The 6,488-nt window shown below is 40.6% G+C and overlaps 1 pseudogene; it reads left to right on the plus strand.

The window, feature by feature from the left end:
* The first annotated feature begins 4,069 nt into the window (after window positions 1-4,069).
* Window positions 4,070-5,883, plus strand: LOC107787671 (18S ribosomal RNA; annotated as a pseudogene).
* The last annotated feature ends 605 nt before the right edge of the window (window positions 5,884-6,488 follow it).

A 6,488-nucleotide genomic window follows, 5' to 3' on the forward strand; every position in this document is an offset into this window, starting at 1 on the left:
AGGGAGTACTCCTTTGATTATCTAATTAATTGATTCTGAGTTCTTCAATTATTATACTACTATGATTCTTACCTTATTTCACTACCTACTTTTAACTATAAATACTTTAGGTCTTTCACAAATATAGGGCACACAAACACTTAGTTTTCAAAACTACCTCTCTTACTAAAAATCTATGATCTCTCCTCTCTCTTGTGCTATTTGCTGTTATTATCTGGCTACAAGCCAAGGCTAATCATCTGTGCTCTTTTGTTCTTGCATTCTGCTTACTTCTCTCTTCACTGGTATGTCCTAGTTTTAATTTGAAGCCTCAACAACAACATGTTTCTCTTATTGCTTCAGATTCTCTTATTTCTAGTCTGTTTCTACTTGTGTTTCTATTGTGAAACTTGTAGTTGAGTTATATTACTATCATGCTATTATGTCTCCCCTTCCCTTTAGATTAATGTACTCTAGCATGCTATTATGTCTCCCCTTCCCTTTAGATTAATGTACTCCCTTATGTGTGTTTCAAAGCATGCCTTGTCAATTGTCTTTTATTTACTGTGTAATTACCATCTTATGAATCCCAAATCCCTATCCCCCTCTATGTGTTTATGTTCTCCCTGACTGTTTTGTGATTATGCCAGTGTCAACTATTTCTGAGCATGTCCAAACCAGTCCTAAGACCCTTGCTCGGGTTATGTATTTGCAGTCAAATGTCTGTGTATCCCCAAACCCCTTGAACCATGTGTGACTACTGAATTCATTTGGATTCTATGTGTGACTCTATCCTGAAGTGTCTGACTTTGTTTACCACTCCAACCTCTTCTCAAACAACTTTTGTTGCTTTACTAATTGCGTTCAAAACAGACTTTTAAATCTAGTCTTTAATAAACTCCTTTCAACTTGTGTCCAGCACTTTCACTTCACTCTTAGTTAATAAGTTTTGCCCCCTCTAGTATGTGTACTACCTTGGGATCCTCTTGAGAACCCTCTAAACTCGAGCATACTGAGGCTAGCCTTTACACGCTGCACTAGTTCAATGCTTGGTTGCTAAGTCTAGGTGTAAGCATTGCCCGGGGTCTTTGAGACCCTTAGGGAACTTTGATGCACCTATACTCTGATTTGTCTATGGAAATGAGTCTTGTGAGACCATTGGAGGTTTTGGGAAACTTGGGCCTAATTGCAAGATCTCTATAGAATAGCTTCTTGATTTTTCTATTTTACTTATGTAATTCGTTCATTGGCTTGTAATAATTTATAGACAGATATTTGGGGTAATTAGTAAAAGGGTGGGTAGATGTATACTTTGTGGGGTACTATGGGTAGAAATCCTACTCTTAGGATTTTACTTTTCAAATCTGCTTTCTTTACTCAATAGAAAACATACTCATAGGGTTTTACTCTTGTGAATTTGATTGCTTTTGCCCAATAGAAATCATGCCTATAGGATCTCATTTCTTTTGCAACAGATAGAAATCATGCTCATGTTCTGCATTCTGTCATGTTAGAAAACATGTTTCTAGGTTCCAAGCAATCATGTCTTAAATCAGTAGATGTTATGCCTACAGGACTTAATTCTGATTCAGTTCTAATAAGTTTCTCTGTATGTTGCTCCAAATCGACTAAAACTAGTAATACGCCTAGATACCATGCCCATAAAGATCTCTATTCACAATTATGTCTGATAATCTAATTATCCTAATAAATCAATTTCATTTCGCCTAGTTTTCTTCTTAAAACTGGTCTTATTAAGTGTCAATATTTCTTGAAACAAGTTCTTTCAATATTGCATCAATCGCATTAGATATCATGCCTATGGGTATTAAAGGATTATATTTCGAAAAACCTGTTCCTTTTTGCATTAACATAAATACTAGCATTCTTCATATAGGCAAGCCTTAGGGCATTTTTAAAAAAACTGTATTTCTCTAAAACTGTCTCTGTCGTTTAACGTTTCTGATTCTGATAAGCTTTAAAAGGAGTTCCTACACAACTACTAGGTTATAACTTCTGGGTCTAAAATGGCTTGTCTGTTTCTGCATACCCACTTAGATATCCTGCTTTAGGACTTTGATTAATAAAGACTTTAACTGTGCTTGAGACATGCTTCTTGTATGTTTGTTTGAGGAGGAAACTGTGATCCTCTTAATTGCTCCCATTATGTGAAAGTCCTAAATGTTTTGACTATCGCCTTAGAGTTTTTAGCCTTTCTAAACCTTAGGGGTATATCTAGAACTACCTATAGGTAGAGGTCCTAACTCCCTTCGGGGCCATTAAGAAGGGACGGGTAGCAGCACACAATAGGAATCAATGACCAAACACTCGCTTTGCATGACCAATAAGGGGATGGGAAGGGTAGACATGGAATATGATGACTACGCATTAATGTCACGTGTAGCCCCTTATCGAGGAGTGTTTACCGGATATTGCGTGGGGTGATCTTATAGGAAAAACAACCTAGGACCCCTCTTTACCAAATCCTTTCTTTATTCAAAACTTTTCGTCTTTTACAACTTGTTCAAACCTTTATCTTACTACTTGAACTATCCAACATGCTTTACTCGCAACTAATTTGATTCAACTATTTATATGGACTAATTTGTAAATATAAGTTCGGACGAGACCCACAGTTGCCGACCAAGAGGGGTGTCTAACACCTTCCCCTCGAGGTTACTTCGAGCCCTTACCCTAATCTCTGGTAATGCAAACTAACTCAAGAGTTAATCACTCTAGGTGCCCTAACGCACCATAATTCGTTAGGTGGCAACTCTTCAAAAACCCAATTCCCAAAAGGAAATGAGTCATTACACCTCGTGAATGTCGAAACCCAGACTTTCTCCGCAGAGGAAAAAAGGGGGCGCGACACTTATTTGCACAAAAAGAGACTGAGATGACGAAGTGGATGCGCCTTGATTTCATCCAACTCCTTACCTAATGCCGCAATGTAGTCCTCACCCTGCCTTAAGAAGATAAAGCCTTCATACCATAGTCCAATTGCATGTGTTAAGCATGTAACCTTTCATCACATTCAGGTGACTTTTAATTCAATCTCCGAGAAATACAAAGATATAATTTATATACAAGAAGAAACTTAGTTTTGAGTTCTATTAAGGACTAGCAGAAGACATGAGAATTGGGCATTCACATGACTGCTTTGATTCTCATCATGATACATACTTGTAGTAAGTGGGTGGTTAATAAACAAGTATTATTGGAAGGGGCAGTAGGCAATGGATACCGTTCTCGCACCCGAGCTTGTAGTTGGTAGGTCAAATCCCTCTGTCCAAGTTATTGAGTTGAAACTTTGGGCATAGTGGAGCATTCACAATGAAATGGTGTAAGCAGAAAGGAAGGCACAATGGTTAGCGACTGCTGGATGAGTGATCCCTCTCTTTTTTCCTTTTTTTAAGATAAGAAAGGAGACAATAAGCCCATCAACATTGAAGCTTCTGTTTTTGGCAGTTGTTAGGCAAGTAATACCATACACAAGTTGGCACCTATATAGTAAGAGTGCGTTAAGGCGAGTTTATGAGCTAATACAGTTGGATTACTTTTCATATTCATGTGGAGGGAACTTGACGTTAAGTATTGGGGCTAGCCACAAAGTATTAGGTTTCAATTTTGATATATATCGTCTTTCAGCTGACCTTTCCAAAGCATGCTTTGCAATCAAGCTAGAAAAAGACTAAGCAAGTGATGTCCTAATGAAATGGCGGATAGTTTAGTATAAAATTCATTCCTGACCGCCGCTGCCTGCTTAAGACTAAAATATAGTAGTGAGATTTCTATTCTGCCGCCCAATCTAGTAAGAACCTCTAAAGCTATGTTGGCGTAACCAATATAATAGTTGATCTCGGCTTTACTGAAAAATAAGGGGTGAAGTCTCAACTACCAAACTACTATTATACCAAATGCACTCCACGAGTGGATTAGTTCAGTGACTAGACTGATACTCTAAACGAGACCAATACTATCAAAAAGAAAGTAGCAAAAATTATAAAATAAGAAAAGTTCATAGAAGGTTAGGAAATAGTATGCCCGGTTCACCATGTTCTACCACTACAAGGCCTAATCATACTCAAAAGAAGAGTTTGATCCTAGCTCAGAAGGAATGCTAGTTATTTACTTAACACATGCAAGTCAAACGTTATTTTTGGGGAGCTGGGCAGAAGTAAAAGAGACTCCTAGCTAAAGGTAGCTTGTCTCGCCCAAGAGGTGAGAATAGTTGAGAACAAACTAGAGAATGGATGCGTAACGCATAGGAATCTATCGAACAGTTCAGGCCAATCCTCAAGAAAGCTAAAAAGCGTTGTTTGATGAGCCTGCGTAGTATTAGGTAGTTGGTCAGGTAAAGGCTGACCAAGCCAACGATGCTTAGCTGGTCTTTACGGATGATCAGCCACACTAGGACTGAGACACGACCTAGACTCCCACGGAGGGGCAGTAGTGGGTAATCTTTGACAAGGGGTGAAGGCCTGATCCAGCAATATCGTGTGAGCAGAAAAGGAAAATGCCGCTCTTAACAGTCTTTCGTCGAGTGCGCGATCATGACAGGACTTGAGGAAGAAGCCCCTGCTAACTTCGTGCCACCAATCGCGGTAAGATGGGGGCAAGCGTTCTTCAGAATGACTGGTCGTAAAGGGCACGTATGCGGTGAATCGGTTTGAAAGTAGATGCCGCCAAAAATGGGCAGAATGCTCTCGAAACCAATTCACTTGAGTGAGACAGTGGAGAGTGGAATTTCCTGTGTAGGGGTGACATCCAGAGATATATGAGGAACACCAAAAGGGAAGGCAACTCTCTGGGTCCCTTACCGATGATGAGGTGCGAAAGCATGGGGAGAAAACATGATTAGATACACTGGTAGTCCATGCCGTAAACGATGAATGTTCTCCCTTGGTCTACGCATATCAAGGGCCAACTAATGCGTGAAACACTCTGCCTGGGGAATACAGCCGCAAGACAGAAACTCAAAGGAATTGGTGGGGGCCTGCACGTGTGGTTTAATTCGATACAACACGTAAAACCTTACCAGCCCTTGACATATGAACAAGAAAACATGTCCTTAACGGGATGGTACTGACTTTCATACAGGGGCTGCATGGCTGTCGTCAGCTCGTGTCATGAGATGTTTGGTCAAGTTCTATAACGAGTGAAACCCTAATTTTTTGTTGCTGAGACATGCGCCTAAGGAGAAAGTCTTTGCAACCGAAGTGAGCCGAGGAGCCTAGTGACGTGCCAACGCTACTAATTGAGTTCCAACACCTAGTTGTGCTGTCAGTAAGAAGGTAGTCGGCGTCTTTCGAAGCACTTTCTATTTCTAGATAGAAAGGGATTTTCTTGCTTGTTTAGTAAAGTCAAGTTTTTTGCCTTATCTTGCAGGTGATAACGATATTGAGTTGACGGCAGAGAAAGACTCGACATTCCTGCCTCTGAATGTAACAAAAAGGTGCATGCCTCACTTACGAAGGACTGCTAGTAATTTACCGGAGGAAGATGGGGATGACATCAAGTCTGTATGGCCCTTATGGGTTGGTCCACACACGTGCTACAATGGAAATTACAATGGGAAGCAAGGGTGTAAGGCGGAGTGAATTCAGGAAAGATTGCCTCAGTCCGGATTGTTCTCTACAACTCAGGAACATGAAGTTGAATCGCTAGTAATCGCGGATCAGCATGACGCAGTGAATATTTACCCGATCCCTGTACACACCACCCATCACACCCTGGGAATTGGTTTCACTCGAAGCATCGGACCAATGATCACCCATGACTTCTGTGGCACACTAGTGCCACAAAGGCTTTTGGTGGTCTTATTGCCGCATACCACGGTGGGGTCTTTGCCTGGGATGAAGTCGTAACAAGTTAGCTGTAGAAGAACCTGTGGTTTGATTGAATCTTTCGCGATGGAATCGCACTCTTCCACAAACTTTCCAACATAGGGGGATAGTTTGCTTCTACTGGTGGCGAGCGGGCAAATAGTCCAAAAGACATGTAGCCGGGGGTAAGCCAAAAATAAAATTGTTCAATTTTACTTCTTATTCATCAATCGGAAATCAAGACAAATCGAGCACTACGGTAAGACGTGAAAATACTCGATCCCATTCTGACCTCGATATGTGGAATCATCTTGCGCCATATGTATTGAGATTGTTCAGGAGACATGGTCCAAGCCTGGTGAAAAAAAGTATAAGAAGAGTCTGATAATGGCTGGTCTTTAAAGGCCCTTAAGAATGAGGCTTAAGTCATCGATGGAAATCCGATAACGCTTTTCTTTTTGCTCCACGAGCAAGGAGCGAGCTAAGTAAATCATACCTGAAAATGAGTGAGATTTTATTATTTTCCTTTGTAATTTTTGTTTTGTCATTTTTTGTCTTCTTGTCTATGATCCAAATACTTCACATAATACTTATCAATACATTTGTCACGCTCCGACCTCGGGGAGAGCAACCGCTGCTCAACCGAGATACCTTGGTCGAGCAAGCCTGCACAATGCCATCTAC

The sequence above is a fragment of the Nicotiana tabacum genome, chromosome 1, assembly GCF_000715075.1.
Source record: "Nicotiana tabacum cultivar K326 chromosome 1, ASM71507v2, whole genome shotgun sequence".
NCBI classification, from domain to species: Eukaryota; Viridiplantae; Streptophyta; class Magnoliopsida; order Solanales; family Solanaceae; genus Nicotiana; species Nicotiana tabacum.